Genomic DNA, 18514 nt, shown 5'->3' on the forward strand with positions numbered 1-18514 from the left:
CTGTCACTCTGGCAGACAGAGGTCTGGCAAGGTCTTCCAGTTCTGAGACCCTTTCTTCTGTATGGCGGACCCGCTCTCTTAGTTGCTGCACATCATGATGCAGGAGGCCTAAGTCCACTCTGACCTCTTCTATTTTGCCTGTGAGGGACGTCTGGCATCCCGTTATAGCTGCCATCAATTGAATGTGGGAGGCTTGTAAGGTGAGTTCAGGCTCAACTTCAGCAACTGCCTGGGGCTGATGCGCCGACTGCCCTCTGGTATGTGGAGCGCGTAAAGAAGATGAAGCGGCGGCGCCATGTTGAGCCTCCTGCCTGGCAAACTCCTTGAGGCGTTCCGCCATCTGCTGCCATTTGCTGGTGCTCATATTGTGATTTACAGCTGCCGTTACCTTTGGTATGCTGTTTTAGAGAGATAGCAAGGGTCATAAGCTTCAGGAATGCTCAGGATTAACGACAGGAGTCGGAGCTGCTCTCAGACATGTCCGGCCATGTCGACAGTTGGCCACGCCCCCCTATACCTCCTGTTTAACGTATGTGCGCATCCTAAATATCAGTGACATTCATTCAGTGTAATTTTTTATTAGGCAGAGGTGACAGCGACATTGCTTGTGCTATACCTCCTGTATAACATTTGTGCAACCTAAATATCAGTGACATTAATTTAGTGTAATTTTTTATTAGGTGGTGGTGACAGCGACATTACTTGCGCTATACCTCCTGTTTAACGTGTGTGCATCCTAAAAATATCTGTGACATTCTGTGTACTTTATTTGCGCATAGCTTACAAAACCTGAGCGACTGTACGCATGACATACTTGCAAGCATATATACTATTTAATATGCGGAAGTCGAGCAGTAAGGGACGGGGAAGTGGCCATGCTGCTGATGGTGCACGCAGAGGCTGTGGCCCTGGGCGCGGTGAACCTGTGCCTGCTGCCAGAGCACAAGAAACACACTCATCCACGATACCTAGCTTCATGTCCAAGGTTGCAGGGCGGTGCAGGACACCACTCTCGAAATCAGACAAGTGCGACCAAGTGGTCGGTTGGATTGCAGCAGATAATGCTTCCAGTCGGTTAAGCACCACCCTGTCTTCCACAAAGTCCAGTCTCAGTAGCCAAGAGTCTGGTCAACAGAATCCTTACCCTGATACTCCTTCCACTCACCATGGAGAGTCTTGGCAAACAAGTGATCCACACTCGGATATTCCGAGGAGCTGTTTTCATCGCCATTCCTTAATTTAAGCCTCTTGCCAAGCCCACTTGAAGAGGGACATGAGGAGATCTTGTGCCCTGATTCCCAAACTCTGGAGCATCCACAGTCAGAAGAAGATGAGGGTGGGGAACGGCAATTAGTGTCTCAAGAGGTTCATGATGAGGATGAGACACAGTTGTCAATAACTGAGGTTGTTGTTAGGTCAAAAAGTCAGAAGGATGAGCAGAGTGAGGAAGTGGAAGAGGAGGTGCTGGACGATGAAGTCACTGACCCAACCTGGGAAGGTGGCAAGCCGAGCGAGGACAGCAGTACAGAGGGGGAGGGATCCGTAGCACCGCAACAGGCTTGAAGAGGCAGTGGGGTGGCAAAAGGGAGAAGGCGGGCCACACCAAACAGGCCCGCAACTGTTCCCCGGAGCACCCCCTTGCGGCAATCTCCCTTGCCAAGGGGTAGGTATTCCGCAGTCTGGCGTTTTTTAAGGAAAGTCCAGACGATAAAAGAATTATCAATTGCAACCTGTGCCATACCAAAATGAGCAGGGGCGTGAACACTAGCGACCTCACCAACACCAGCATGATCTGCCACATGGCATCAAAGCACCCTAATAGGTGGGCCGAACGCCTGGGTCCACAACCAGTGTCTGCGGGTCACACCACTGCCTCCCCTGTCCAAGACGCAGGCCCTAATGCCTCCCGACATGCACGTGGACCTTTGCAAGTACCATCAGCTAGCACATCCACTTCTGTGTCCCATCACAGCGTGCAGATGTCCAAACCCCAGGCCTTTGAATGAAAGTGCAAATACCCAGCCAGCCACTCACAGACCATAGCACTAAATACGCACCTTTCCAAATTGCTGGCCCTGGAAATGTTGCCATTTAGGCTTGTGGACACTGAGGCTTTCCGCAGCCTGATGGCGGCGGCTGTCCCGCGGTACTCTGTCCCCAGCCGCCAATATTTTTCACGGTGTGCAGTCCCAGCCTTACACCAGCATGTGTCCAATAACATCATCCGTGCCCTGACCAACGCAGTTATTGGGAAGGTCCACTTAACCACTGACACATGGACAAGTACTTTTGGCCAGGGACGCTACATTTCCCTGACGGCACACTGGGTGAACGTTGTGGAGGCCGGGAGCGAGTGGTACCCTGGGATGGCACAGGTGCTACCGACACCAAGGATTGCGGGCCCTACTTCCATCAGGGTTTCCGTGCCACCTACGTTAGTGGCTGCAACCTGCCCTTCTCCTCCTCTGCCTCCTCCTCCACTTCCACCTCTGTATTATCATCTTGCAGCACCAGTCAGCCATCCGTCAGTAGCTGGAAGAAGTGTAGCACTGCAGTGGGAAAGCGGCAACAGGCCGTGCTTAAACTGATCTGCTTAGGTGACAAACATCACACCACCACAGAGCTGTAGCAGGGGATAAGGGACCAGACTGAGCTGTGGCTCTCGCCATTCAACCTACAACCAGGCATGGTTGTGTCTGATAATGGCCGTAACTTGGTGGCGGCTTTGGGTCTCGGCAAGCTCACACACATACCATGCCTATCCCTTGTGTTCAACCTTGTGGTTCAGCGGTTTCTCAAAACCTACCCCAATTTGCCCGAGCTACTGGTGAAGGTGCACCGCATGTGTGCCCATTTCCGCAAGTCATCGACAACTTCCGCCGGTCTGGCAACGCTGCAGCAGCCCTTGAAATTGCAAGCTCACAGACTGTTGTGCAAAGTGAGCACGCACTGGAACTTCACGTTCCACATGTTGGCCAGGCTTTGTGAACAGCAGACGGCAGTAGTGGAATACCAGCTGCAACATGGTTGTCACCTTTACAGTCAGCTTCCGACTCCGCAAGCGATGAGTGGACATTAAAGTCTGACCTCTGTGAGGTTTTGCGCAACTTTGAGGAATCAACACAGATGGTGAGCGGCGATAAAACTATTATCAGCTTCACCATCCCACTTCTTGGTCTACTGAAACGCTCGCTGCTCACAATTAAAGCGGATGCTTTGCATGTGGGAGAGGTGAAAATGGGGAAAGAAAGTACACAAGGTGATAGCCAAGACACCCTCAGTTCGTCTTCTCAGCTCGAATAGAAGGAGGAGGAGCAGGAGACGGTTGCCTCCGCTACAAAGGGAAGTTTTATTCCATCTGTTCAGCGTGGATGGGTAGAAGAGGAGGAAGAGGATGAGGAGATTGAAAGTCTACCTCCTGATGAGGACAGCGGAGTCTTGTCTATTAGGACTCTGGCACACATGGCTGACTTTATGTTAGGATGCCTTTCCAGTGACCCTCGCGTTGTACGCATTTTGGTCAACACCGATAACTGGTTGTTCACCCTTCTCATCTCTCATTCCTGTGGTGGAGAGGATGAGCAAAATGGTGCAATACCAGAAGGTCCTTGCGAAAAAATTGCTCCAAAAATTTTCAGCTGACAGCGCTGTCTGCAGAGTACGAAGTTCCTTGGCCAACCGAGGAGGGGAGATGAGGGGAACACACAGCAGTTCCAACAGAGGCAGGGCAACACTTTCCAAGGCCCGGGACAGTTTTATGACACCCCGACAGCACCCTCAACCTGATGCGCGGCCTAGTGTCACAAGGAGGGAAAAATTTGGGAAGATGGTGAAGGAGTACGTAGCAGACCGTGTCAGTTTCCTCAGTGATCCCTATGTGCCTTACAACTATTGGGTGTCTAAGCTGGACATGTGGAACGAACTGGCGCTTTACGCCTTAGAGGTGCTGGCCTGCCCCGCTGCCAGCATTTTGTCAGAGCGTGTATTTAGTGCTAAAATGGGTATATGCTTCAATCTCCCTTTTCTCATCTTACTCCTCCTCCTCCTCCATCATATCAACATGCTTAATAGGCTGCCCTCGCTCCTAATGTTTTAAAGGGTCAGCTTAGCAGCGGGCCCTCACTTATAATGTTTTAGAGGGTCACCAGCAGGCCCTCACCCATAATGTTTTTGAGGGTCACCAGCAGGCCCTCACCCATGTTTTTGAGGGTCACCAGCAGGCCCTCACCCATAATGTGTTTGAGGGTCACCAGCAGCTCCTCACCCATAATGTTTTAGAGGGTCATCTCAGCAGCAGACCCTCACCCCTAAATTTTTAGATGGTCAGCTCAGCAGCAGGCCCTCGCTCACATTTTTTTTTAGATGGTCAGATCAGCAGCAGGCCCTCGCTCTTAATGTTTTTGAGGGTCACCAGCAGGCCATCAATCATATTTGTTTAAGGGTATGTATGATGCCCTCCTTTATGTGTAATAAAGGGTTTATTGGAGTGCCGCTTCCTTGTAATTTTTGGCAACCCTTTCACTTAGTGCATAGGCTTTATGAGTGTAGGAGACCCACTACAATTGTACCACAATGTGAATGAGGCCCTCCATTATGTGATATACAGGTTGTATCGGAGTGCCTCTTCCTTGTAATTTTTGGCAGCACTTGGACTTTATATGCAAGTAAATATAGAGGAAAGAATGTTTCCTAACAATTTTTCCTCTAAAATCGATTTTATCTTCGGTTTGGTGTGTATTATTGTCAGTCTGTAAATGGGGCGTACTACTCAGACAACATCGTTCGCAGCAGTGACCTGGGAGTCCAAGATGCATCCAGACATCCTCCCCATGCTGTTCCAGAACCATTTCAGTGGTGTTTCCATCAATTTCTGACCTTTTCCTATGAACCAGACACCCTCCTCTCTTCAGAGCAGGGGGTGCCTGGTTTAATGCTCGCGTTCTCCTGTTGACTTCCATTGTGCTCGGGTGCTCGGTAGAACACCCGAGCATCCCGAGGTATTCTACCCGAACACTTTGGTGCTTGACCAACACTATTGGACACACTATGTTGCCAATCAATCCCCCATCACTTTTCAGAGAAGAAACATAAAGCGTCCCAGCTACGCTTTCAAATACTGGAACAGACGGATCCGCCCAGATGGGACGGTAATCGGACATTACTTTTGAAACAGAGAGAGGCCCAGTGGATTCACAAGCTTGGAACATTGTCGCCTAATGGTCTGAACAGTGAATATGACTTTTTTTTATAAATGTATAAATTGACTGTTATTTCCATTAATCTGGGATTCTAACACAAACTTTATTTCTCTTTCAGACCCATTGCATTTCTTGTCGCATCTGGTGAGGGTGACAATGTATCATACTTATCTTAGGTGGCTGCGTCCACCATTTGTCATTTCTCGTCATTTAAAAAAAATAAAAAATTTCAATAAAAACTTAATGAGAAAAAAAATAATTACAATTATAAAAAAATAAAAAATTTGATTTTGGTCAATCTGAGAATGTCCTTGTGGCGAAAATAACCTCGCCACTGGGTTTTGGAGGGGCCTGGTTGCCAGCCTCTTGCCCCAGGATTATGGGCCCTCTCATCAGCCCATGCAAAACTTAAACCCCATGGCGATTTGACTGTGTTTGTGGCATCTGAGCGCTCAGATCCAAGCCATATGGGGACATGTGGGGTTTTGAGGTGTGTGACAGAACCATCTGTCTGTGTAATTGTAATGTATGTTATGTGAGGGTACCCAGATAGCTCATTTTATTGTATTCCTCTTGTCTGAGTGCCATTCACCTAATTTATGCACTCAGACTTGAGCTATCTGGGAATATGTTAAATGTCTGTGTTTGCTGTGAGGGTGTGACATTGTGTGTTTGGGTGGTGATTCCTGTCCTGTTGTTCCCACATGTGTATTGGTGATTTCCCTTTGTCCTGAGAGATAATTGAATTGCTCCTTGGGTGTCTCCAGGGAGGAAACCATGATGCATTGTGGGGATGTGTTGTGTCTGTGTATCCTGAGTGCTACGTATCTGTCCTGTGTCACAGTCTTCCTTCTGGTCCCCTAGGGGCGTGTACACCAGATGGGGACCTGTATAAATACGGGCGGGTAGCCCTCAATAAAGAGTTCCTGTTTTTACACTCAACATAGAGCCTTGTCTCATGTGTGTGGGGATTGCTATACTTGTATACTCCCCTGGCTATTACTCCTAGCTCTTGTAAGAGCTGTTCCTTTTCCTGGTTCCTGTGGTGGTATCGGTGTCGAGCGGAGGGCTTGGAGTCCTCGGGAGGCACTGGGAGAATTTATCAACGGAGGTACCCGGTCGGGGTGCTAGGAGATCCGTTACAGTCCTATACATTGCCAAGCATATTGTCACGGCTGTATGGGGGCAACAATAGTAATACACAGTACAGAGCTACTGACTGGACCCAGAACTAGGGAGGATAACGGGTGACCCCTGTCCGACCCTCAACGCTCTCCCTATTCTGCTAAAGCACATGCCCGGATCCAAATGGCGGAAAGAGGCATGCCCACGTGCCTAAGACTAATGACCACTGTAACCCCTACAATAGTGGAAGGGGCACGGCCACCAGTGCCCTACTCAGTATATGGAGGGAACCGTGGCCACCTCAGATCCAGTCAGAAAATAAACAGGAACACAACAATGTCTGCACACTTAGCTGACGGTGTTGCAGCCGCAGAGAAGACGGATCCAAGGACAGGCTGGCAATATCCGGAGTGCTAGCTGCAGCAGAACACAGGTCCAGTGAACTGATAGCTACAAGTGAAGAAACTAAAGCCAGAGCTACAACTGAAGTGAGAACTATAATCCACATCCTATCATAGGAGGAGGGGTGATATAAAGAGAGGAAAATCAAACACATGAAGGACAGCTGTGGTGAAAGAAACCAAAAGTAAACAGAGTAGTGAGAACTCCTCCCAGCTCTAGTAGTGACATCATCACAGGGGTGGAGAAACAGAGCTGTGAGAACGTCCCAAAGCTCTGGTAGTGACAGTACCCCCCCCTCTACGGGTGGACTCCGGAGACCCAGGACCCACCTTCTCAGGATGAGCCCTATGAAATGCCCTGATGAGGCGAGTGGCTTTAATGTCCGACACCGAAACCCACATCCTCTCCTCAGGACCATAACCCTTCCAATGAACGAGGTACTGAAGAGAACCGCGGACCATGCGAGAGTCCACAATTCTGGAAACCTCAAACTCCAGATTGCCATCAACCAAAATCGGAGGAGGAGGCAAAGAGGAGGGTACCGTGGGCTGGACATATGGTTTTAAGAGAGATCTGTGAAATACATTATGTATCTTCCAAACCCGTGGAAGATCAAGACGGAAGGCAACAGGATTGATGACTGACAAGATTTTATAAGGCCCAATAAACTTGGGACCCAATTTCCAGGAGGGAACCTTCAACTTAATGTTTCTAGTAGACAACCACACCAGATCACCCACATTCAGGTCCGGACCAGGCACACGTCTCTTATCAGCCACACGCTTATACCTCTCACTCATCTTTTTAAGATTACCCTGAATCTTTTGCCAAATGGTAGACAAAGACGAGGAAAATCTCTCCTCCTCCGGTAAACCAGAAAGAGCCCCTCCCGAGAATGTCCCAAACTGTGGATGGAACCCATATGCACCAAAGAATGGTGACTTATCAGAAGATTCCTGACGACGGTTGTTCAGAGCAAACTCGGCAAGAGGGAGAAATGAACACCAATCCTCCTGGTTCTCTGAAACAAAACAGCGCAAATATGTCTCCAGATTCTGATTGAGGCGCTCAGTCTGACCATTCGACTGCGGATGAAAAGCAGAAGAGAAGGACAGCCGAACCCCCAGGCGAGAACAGAAAGCCTTCCAGAACCTGGACACAAACTGCGTGCCTCTATCGGAAACAATATCAGAGGGAATGCCGTGCAATTTAACAATATGGTCGACAAAAGCTTGCGCCAACGTTTTAGCATTAGGTAAACCAGGGAAAGGTACGAAATGAGCCATCTTGCTAAAACGGTCCACCACCACCAGGATCACCGACTTCCCCGAGGAACGAGGAAGATCCGTGATAAAGTCCATGGACAGGTGTGTCCAAGGACGGGAAGGAATGGGTAACGGGAGAAGGGAACCTGAAGGCCGTGAACGAGGGACCTTAGCGCGAGCGCACGTCTCACAAGCAGCCACAAAACCCTCCACCGACTTACGAAGAGCCGGCCACCAAAATCTCCGAGCAATGAGATCCACCGTGGCTCTACTCCCGGGGTGACCAGCAAGAACCGTATCATGATGCTCCTTAAAGAGTTTGTGACGTAGCTCAGGAGGCACGAACAACTTCCCAGAAGGACAACGGGCAGGTGTCTCAGTCTGGGCAGCCTGGACCTCGGCCTCCAAATCAGAATATAGAGCAGAAACAACTACCCCCTCCGCCAAAATGGGACCCAGGTCCTCAGAGTTTCCTCCTCCCGGAAAACAGCGAGAGAGAGCATCAGCCTTCACATTTTTTATCCCAGGTCGGAATGTAACAACAAAATTAAATCTGGAGAAGAACAGAGACCATCTGGCCTGTCTCGGATTCATACGCCTGGCCGACTCCAAGTATGCCAGATTCTTATGGTCGGTAAAAACGGTGATAGGGTGCCTGGCCCCCTCCAACCAATGGCGCCATTCCTCGAAAGCCAACTTGATGGCCAACAACTCCCTATCGCCCACATCATAGTTTCTCTCTGCCGGGGAGAGTTTTTTAGAGAAAAAGGCACAGGGTCGCCACTTGGCAGGGGAAGGGCCCTGGGACAAAACCGCACCCACACCCACCTCGGAAGCATCCACCTCAACAATAAAAGGTAAGGAAACATCGGGATGCACCAAGACGGGAGCAGACGCAAAATTCTCTTTAATCTTAGAAAAGGCTGCAAGCGCCTCCTCCGACCAAGAGGAAAAATCCGCCCCCTTTTTTGTCATGTCAGTGAGGGGTTTGACAACAGAGGAATAATTCAAAATGAACTTTCTGTAATAGTTCGCAAAACCCAGAAAGCGCATCAATGCCTTCTGATTCTCAGGAAGCTCCCACTCAAGTACAGCACGGACCTTCTCGGGATCCATGCGAAAACCAGAAGCAGAGAGGAGAAAACCCAGAAATTGAATCTCCGATACCATAAAAAGACATTTCTCCAGCTTGGCGTACAATTTATTTTCCCGCAGAATCTGCAGAACCTGAAAAAGATGATCCTGATGGGTCTGAACATCAGGGGAAAAAATCAAAATATCATCAAGATACACCAATACAAATTTCCCCATTAAATGATAGAAAATACTATTAACAAAATGCTGAAAGACGGCCGGAGCATTCATCAGGCCGAAAGGCATAACGAGATTCTCGAAATGCCCGTCAGGGGTATTAAAGGCCGTTTTCCATTCATCCCCCTCTCTGACCCTGACCAGGTTGTACGCGCCTCTCAAATCCAATTTGGAAAACACCTTGGCCCCAACAATTTGATTGAAGAGGTCCGGGATCAGAGGAAGGGGATAGGGATCGCGAATCGTGATACGGTTCAGCTCCCTAAAATCTAGGCAAGGTCTCAGAGAGCCATCTTTCTTTTTAACAAAAAAAAAACCCGCGGCCACAGGTGACTTTGAGGGACGAATATGCCCCTTTTCGAGACTCTCGGAGATGTAAGTTCGCATAGCGATTCTTTCCGGTTGTGAGAGATTGTAGAGGCGTGCTTTTGGCAGCTTGGCGCCGGGAATGAGGTTAATGGGACAGTCAAACTCCCGGTGAGGAGGTAGCTCCTGAACACCGCTCTCGGAAAACACGTCCGAGAAATCAGAGAGAAATGATGGCACCGTTTTAGTAGACACCTCTGCAAAAGTCGCTGTGAGACAATTCTCTCTACAAAAGTCACTCCACTCATTTATTTGCCTTCCTTGCCAATCAATAGTGGGGTTATGTCTAGTGAGCCAGGGTAACCCCAAAACTAGAGGAGATGGCAATCCGTTAAGGACAAAACAAGATATATCCTCCACATGAGTGTCACCTACAGCTAGCCGGATATTGTGAACAATGCCCTTCAGAGATCTCTGTGAGAGTGGAGCAGAGTCAATAGCAAAAACAGGTATATCTTTATCTAATGTGCAAACCTGAAAACCATGCATGGCTACAAATTGAGTGTCAATAAGATTGACGGCCGCTCCACTATCGACAAAAATCTCACAAGAAATGACTTTGCTCTCTAGCGCCACCCTGGCAGACAGGAGAAAACGGGAACTGCAGGTCAGAGGAAAAGCATCAAATCCTACATCAACTTTGCCCAAAGTAGCAGATGAAGCAGAACTTGATGATTTACCTTTTGAGATTTTTCTCTTATTATCGCTCTTAGTACGGTTCAAGAATCTCCTAGATGGACAAACATTTGCCAAATGACCTATGCCCCCACAACAAAAACAGACCATACTCTGAGGACTAAATCCTCTTTTATCAGGGGCAAGTCGAGCTAGCTGCATGGGCTCCTCCTCAGAGGGGAGCGAGACAGGATGAGGCCCCTGCACACTGAATGAGTCCGCACCACTTCCCCTAGACTGACAATGGCTGGACAGAGAGGTCTCGTTTCTTTCTCTTAGACGCCTGTCAAGGCGTACCGCCAATGACATGGCAGACTCTAAGGACGTTGGTCTCTCATGGAAAGCAAACGCATCTTTTAATCTCTCCGAGAGACCATGACAGAACTGACTCCGGAGTGCAGCATCATTCCAACCCGAATCAGCTGCCCATCTCCGAAATTCAGAACAATAAAGCTCCGCAGACCGTTTGTTCTGGCATAAAACACGTAGGTTAGATTCGGCCAGAGCAACACGATCCGGGTCATCATAAATCTGCCCCAGGGCCACAAAAAATCCCTCCACGGATCGAAGGGAGGGATCCCCTGATGGCAGCGAAAAAGCCCAAGTCTGAGCATTACCCCTGAGCAGGGAGATGACAATCCTCACCCTCTGCTCTTGATTACCAGAAGAGTGAGGACACAAGCAAAAATGGAGTTTGCATGCCTCTCTGAAACGAACAAAATTCTCACTGCCCCCGGAGAACGTCTCCGGAAGTGAGACCTTTGGCTCGCAACAGACTCCATGAGCCGGAGCAGGGCCCAATGCTTGAAGCTGAGTCATAGATTGACGGAGATCCGCTACTTCCAAAGAAAGACCCTGCATGCGGTCAACCAGGCCAGAAAGCGGATCCATGTCAAAAAAGGACGGTTTTGGTGGATTATAATGTCACGGCTGTATGGGGGCAACAATAGTAATACACAGTACAGAGCTACTGACTGGACCCAGAACTAGGGAGGATAACGGGTGACCCCTGTCCGACCCTCAACGCTCTCCCTATTCTGCTAAAGCACATGCCCGGATCCAAATGGCGGAAAGAGGCATGCCCACGTGCCTAAGACTAATGACCACTGTAACCCCTACAATAGTGGAAGGGGCACGGCCACCAGTGCCCTACTCAGTATATGGAGGGAACCGTGGCCACCTCAGATCCAGTCAGAAAATAAACAGGAACACAACAATGTCTGCACACTTAGCTGACGGTGTTGCAGCCGCAGAGAAGACGGATCCAAGGACAGGCTGGCAATATCCGGAGTGCTAGCTGCAGCAGAACACAGGTCCAGTGAACTGATAGCTACAAGTGAAGAAACTAAAGCCAGAGCTACAACTGAAGTGAGAACTATAATCCACATCCTATCATAGGAGGAGGGGTGATATAAAGAGAGGAAAATCAAACACATGAAGGACAGCTGTGGTGAAAGAAACCAAAAGTAAACAGAGTAGTGAGAACTCCTCCCAGCTCTAGTAGTGACATCATCACAGGGGTGGAGAAACAGAGCTGTGAGAACGTCCCAAAGCTCTGGTAGTGACACATATATGATTATATATATATACTTATGGGTGCAGGTCCATTATGTCACGAAGGAACATTATTAGTTGTTCTTTAAACATATAGGGCCTTTTCTTAAGTGGGTCTGACCCACTGCGGCCTTGATGGATAATTTTTTTCCGGTATTGGTCCAGGCAGCTCCTCCATCGATTCTTTACTTCTTCAACTACAAACAGCTTAAAAATTTTTATAAATTCTACATAAAATACGGTATCACTACCATGTGCTAACTTAGGGGTGTAATCAGTAGCATAGCACATATCAAACAATGTTGTCAGTAGCATAGCACATGTCAAATAATATTTTCGTTTAACATGTGCTATGTAATGGAGGACAACGTTAGACATGTGCTATGCTAGTTAACAGAAATATATCACAAATGTATATATGTATATATGTATTGTGACACAGTGAAGGGTGTGGTCTGAGAGGACAGGTATTTTCCTCCCACTGTGTACTGCTGGGCTGATTTGCAGCCAGGTGGGGGTCAAACACCGGACTGGATTTTAAGTGCCGTTCCAGGTTTTGACAACACCTAGCTGTCCTTAAAAGACAGCTGGGCTCAGCAGCAAAGGGTCTCTGTTTTGGGATCTGAGGCATGGTGCTGTGTTAAAGGGCTGAGAACCGAACGCTGGGAAACGGGCCCCCTAAAGCCTGCTGTGGACCGCTGGGGATTAAACGGACAACAAGGTGATATTTTTGTTCTGTGGACTTTGCATTGTGTGAACTAACACCAAGACTGTACAGAGTCGTTTTACTTTTGCCTTATGCATGAATAAACACTGAAGTTTGCTTAACAAACTTTTTTTCGCCTCTGTACTGTGTCCGCTTACCCTGTCTAACAGAGAAAATCCCCACAACTGGTGACTTGAAGCGGGCACACGCAGTGAGGCTGGCGTAAATGCCGAAATATTTTTGTTTTCAGGTACAGCTGGATGTCCTGGATTAAATCAGCTAAATTCAAACCTGTATCATGTGACAAAATGGAGGCTGTAATAAAAGCTCTCATGGAGGCTAACCAACACCAGCAAGAAACAAACCAGCTGCTGTTACAACACGTGATGGCTTTACAGATGGCAGGAGCTTCCCAGAGTGTCCCTGATGTCCGGAAAGCGGTCCGTGTGGCGATCCCCAAGATTACATCATCAGATGACGTCGAAACCTATCTGGCAATGTAGGAGAAGGTGGCCACAAGGGAGAATCTACCCCGAGATCAGTGGGCTGAGGTCATCGCCCCGTTCCTGACATCCGATTCCCAGCGGATGTATTTCGAATTGCCGGACGATTAAGTGGCCGACTACCAGAAAGTCAAGAGTGAGATTCTGGCAAGACTGGGGGTTGAATGTGTTGATCTGGGCCCAGCGGGTGCATCAGTAGGGGTTTAACACGGCTAAGACCGCGAGACCCCAGTATTATAACTTGCTTCACCTCTTGCAAAAGTGGCTACAGCCTGATGTGCTGAGCCCCACTGCTATGCTGGACCGTCTGTTAGCTGATATGTTCTGGAGGGCTTTGCCACCCCCTCTCCAGCACTGGATCGGCCAGGTGTCTCCTGGCAATGCCCTTGAGATGGTGGACCTGGTGGAACGCTATGAGGCTACCAGGAATCTAAACGGAGTTCTTTTGGGAGGGGGCCAGTCAAACCTCGTAAATCTCCACCCCAGGCCCAGAGGTTTGAGCCTAAAAAACCCCCTCAAGATGTACCCACTGCAGACCTGGCTCCGATAGTCTGCTGGCGGTGTCAGGAGCCTGGCCATGTAAGGGCTGTCTGTCCCCATCGGGTTGAGCCCATGGACACTAACTATGGCTACTGTCAGTCGCTATATGCCAGGAAGCTGTGTGCAACAGGTACCCCAGGGACTCTAGATCACTTGTGCCAGGTGGAAGTGGGAGACACTCCAGCGGAGGCGCTGCTGGACTCAGGCAGTCTGGTGACCCTAGTAAGGGCTCCCTGGTAAGGTCTGCTGAGTATACTAGCCAGAAAGTCGGGGTCATGTGCATTCATGGGGACATGAAAGACTATCCCACCGCCCTGGTGTCTCTAACCCCGGGGGCCGGCAGGTGGACTCCCGAAGTGGCAGTTGCCACAAGCTTACACTACGAACTTATAATTGGGAGAGACTTCCCGGCACTGTGGCCTGCTACGAGGGTGACTGTGCCCATGAGACAGGGGTAACTCCAGCAGAGTGGCCTTGCTCTGGAGGGATGCCAGAACCCTGGGAACCCGAGGCCGAAGGGTCAGCGGTAGGGGTAACCACCACTTCGGTGGAAGAGGTGGAGACAACCCCACTAAGTGTAATGATGGGAGACATGGAGGACTTGCCGCTGGGGCCTAAGCTGGCAGACCTCAATGTCTCCGGGGATAATTTTGGTACTGCACAACATGTTCCCCTGTTTTCTGGTTCAACAGGAGATGCTGTACTGGGTAAATAAACTATGGGGTTAACATATTGAACAGTTGGTGGTGCCCAAGGCATATCACAAGCTTGTGATGGAGTTAGCTCACCAACATGTTCTTGGGGGACACCTGTGTGTTCAGAGGTAGAAGATTATTGCAAGTCTTGCCCAACCTGCCAGATAACCAGCCCCCAGCCACATTTCCGTAATCCCCTTGTCTCTCTCCAAATTATTGAGGTTCCATTTGAGTGGATCGATATGGATCTTTACCGAAATCCGCTAGAGGGCACCAACACATCTTGGTAGTCCTGGACTATGCCACTCGGTACCCGGAGGCGGTGCCGCTGAGACATACCTATGCCAAACTCATATCCAAAGAGTTAATGGACATGTTTTCCCGCGTGGGCTTACCTGAACAGATTCTGACTGACCAGGGGACCCCGTTTATGTCAAAAGTCATGAGGGAACTCAGTAAACTACTACAACTACCAGAGCAAATCCCCACAATATATATATATCTGGATTCAATGCGTTATTCACGCAGCCCATTTCATTTCTATGGAGCCAGGGCTGAGTGAAAAACACAGAATATAGAACATGCTGCGATTTTCACGCAACGCAGAAGTGATGCGTGAAAAACAACGCTCATGTACACAGACCCATTGAAATGAAAGGGTCAAGATTCAGTGTGGGTGCTATACGTTTACGTCACGCATTGCACCCGCGCGGAAAACTCGCTCGTGTGAAAGGGGCCTAATAGTGGAAAAATTTATGCCAAACAAATCTTTAGCAATAAAGCTGTTCGTAAAATGGAGCTCCACTCTGAGTTCTGTATGAAGAACATGCAATACTTATGCCCATGTGTTCTAACATTTCTGTGTACCAATCACCATGTAACTCTCAACCAATTATGGCATTTGGGAAAATTCTTGCGCCATATTGTAAGCACATGGCCGAACAAGATTAAATGGAGAATAGCCATGCCATACAACAAATGCACAACTAAAAAGGACAAAGCGAAATGTCACAAAATTATAACAAAAGAATATGAAAGGAAAAACATGACATGACAGAGAAAACATGACAACATGAAAACATGAAAAGAAAAACATGTTAAAGACGCACACAGAAATAAGGCACAACGTGACACAGTCTTGAAACATACTTAAGAACTAACAGTCTCATCAAGTCTAGGAAAGGGTCTCTTCACACCTTACATACCAAATAGCCTACCACAATAATCACAGTCAAAGAGGATCCACAGATGCTCCACTGTAGAACTGGTGAACCTTCTGTTCTACAAGTACTGATAATCATTATCCAGCAGGGAGGTAAATAGAGTGCAAGCACAGTGCTGCACAAAAGTCATGACGTTTGTTCAGAGGGAGCAACAAATGAAGAGTTCCTCCTTGAGTAGGAGGAAGACCCATATAAAGAGGACCACTTTTTGGTTCTTCTGTGCCTTCCTTATGAAATACACACATATATATTTACAATTAAGCTGTCTTTTGGGGAAAGAGTATTACTTTGCAACACATGTGTGAAAATTACAGTTCTGTACTATGCAGCAGAACTGGACATGTTTAGCTTTGTGCATTGTGTAGAGTCCTCCTACCCTCCCAAAAATGTGCTTGTTTGCTGTCTTTCCCCCAGATATATTGCTGTTGCTTGTCTGTCTTGGCCTTTCAATCACATTAAGAACCAGATCTTGCCCCAACCATCACTGCTGGTCAGAATCTGGGTGCCTGGCAGTCCAGCCCTATTCTTGCCTCAGCTGTGTGGCTCTAGACACATCTCTGAGTAGTCCTGTCCTCTTAGTACATGTGCTTTGTTTAAATAGCTTCTGGGGCATTTATGTTTGAATATTATAAACCAAAATATGTGGATCAACTGCATCCACATTGCAGGGTCTGTCTGGAAGCAAACTACTCCTTTAGGCCTCTTTCACACGACCGTATGGCTTTATCAGTGTTTTGAGGTCTGATTTTCACGGATACGTTGTTCCGTTTTTTTGTTTCCGTTGTGTTTCTGTTTCTGTTCCATTTTTCCATATGGCATATACAGCATACAGTAATTACATAGAAAAAATTGGGCTGGGCATTCAATTTTCAAGAGATGGTTCCGCAAAAACGGAATGGATACGGAAGACATACGGATGCGTTTCAGTATGTGTTCCGTTTTTTGGTGGGACCCATTGACTTGAATGGAGCCACGGAACGTGGTTTGCGGGCAATAAAAGGACATGTTCTATCTTTCAACGGAACGGAAAAATGGAAATGGAATGCATACGGAGTACATTCCGTTTTTTTTTTGCGGAACTATTGAAATAAATGTTTCCGTATACGGACCGTATGCGGAACGCAAAAAGCAGCCCATCCAAGAGGCACATTTCTCTGTCTGAAGGAAGGCTGCATATAGGCCATCCGTTCACTTTTCTATAACCAAATTTGGAAGATGGGCACTATTTCACTTTTTGGTTTAGGAGGCAAAAAGGATAGAAACATCCCCAGCTGCCTATTTCTCAGACCTCTGGCTTTCTGTTTGTCTACTAGACAAAAAATCATGCAACAGCCCGGAGGATGAGAAAAGACAGACACATTTTTTAGCACTTTTTCCTCTCATTTTGCACAGATTATATAAATGACAGAATGACATCTGTATCCTGCCTTTCCTCCTGTAATCAAGTAACCTGAACTAACTCAGATGCGTTTTGTAAGACTAAATATTTATTACTCTGTTCCCATTCCCCTTTTCCAAATAAAGTGTATAGAAATGTTTTTTTTTACAAAATCAACCCTAAGTAGCAAAGAAAATGTAAAAAAAAAAATTCTACCCGGTGTTTTATTATAAATAAAAATGCTAAAAATTGTACACATAATTGGTATCACCACATCCATAGCAATCTGTAGTATAACAAACATTTCATTTATCCTGCATGCTAAGGCTACTTTCACACTAGCGTTCGGGGTTCCGCTTGTAAGCTCCGTTTGAAAGCTCTCACAAGCGGCCCCGAACGCATCCGTACAGCCCCAATGCATTCTGAGTGGATGCGGATCCGCTCAGAATGCATCAGTCTGGCTCCGCTTGGCCTCCGTTCCGCTCAGCAGGCGGACACCTGAACGCAGCTTGCATCGTTCGGTTGTCCGCCTGGCCGTGCGGAGCCAAACGGATCCGTCCAGACTTACAATGTAAGTCAATGGGGACGGATCCGTTTGAAGAGGACATAATATGGTGCAATTTCAAACGGATCCGTCCCCCATTGACTTTCAATTCAAAGTCTGGACGGATCCGTCTGACTAACTTTCACACTTAGTTTTTTTTGTGAAATATAATGCAGACTGATCCGTTCTGAGCGGATACCATAGTTTGCATTATAGGAGCGGATCCGTCTGTGCAAACACCAGACGGATCCGCTCCGAACGCAAGTGTGAAAGTAGCCTTAACGACTTAAAAAAACATAACAATAAGCTGTCAAAATAGCAATTTTCTGTTCATGTACCTGCTAAAACAGGAATAAAAAGTAATTAATAAGTTGTATGAAAATGGTACTAATGAAAACTACAAGGTATCCCACAAAAAATGTCACATTCTACTAAGGGCTCTTTCACACCTGCGTTCTTTTCTTCCAGCATCGAGTTCCGTCGTCGGGGCTCTATGCTGGAAGAATCCTGATCAGTTTTATCCTAATGCATTCTCAATGGAGTGAAATCCGTTCAGGATGCATCAGGATGTCTTCAGTTCCGGAACGGAACGTTCTTTGGCCGGAGAAAATACCGCAGCATGCTGCGCTTTTTGCTCCGGCCAAAAATTCTGAAGACTTGCCGCAAGGCCGGATCCGGAATTAATTCCCATTGAAAGGCATTGATCCGGATCCGGCCTTAAGCTAAACGTCGTTTCGGCGCATTGCCGGACCCGACGTTTAGCTTTTTCTGAATGGTTACCATGGCTGCCAGGACGCTAAAGTCCTGGCAGCCATGGTAAAGTGTAGCGGGGAGCGGGGGAGCAGCATACTTACCGTCCGTGCGGCTCCCGGGGCGCTCCAGAGTGACGTCAGGGTGCCCCAAGCGCATGGATCACATCATCCATGCGCATGGGGTGCTCTGACGTCATTCTGGAGCGCCCCGGGAGCCGCACGGACTGTAAGTATACCGTTCCCCCGCTCCCCGCTCCTACTATGGCAACCAGGACTT

The sequence above is a fragment of the Bufo bufo genome, chromosome 4 (genome assembly GCF_905171765.1).
Source record: "Bufo bufo chromosome 4, aBufBuf1.1, whole genome shotgun sequence".
In the NCBI taxonomy this organism is placed as follows: Eukaryota; Metazoa; Chordata; class Amphibia; order Anura; family Bufonidae; genus Bufo; species Bufo bufo.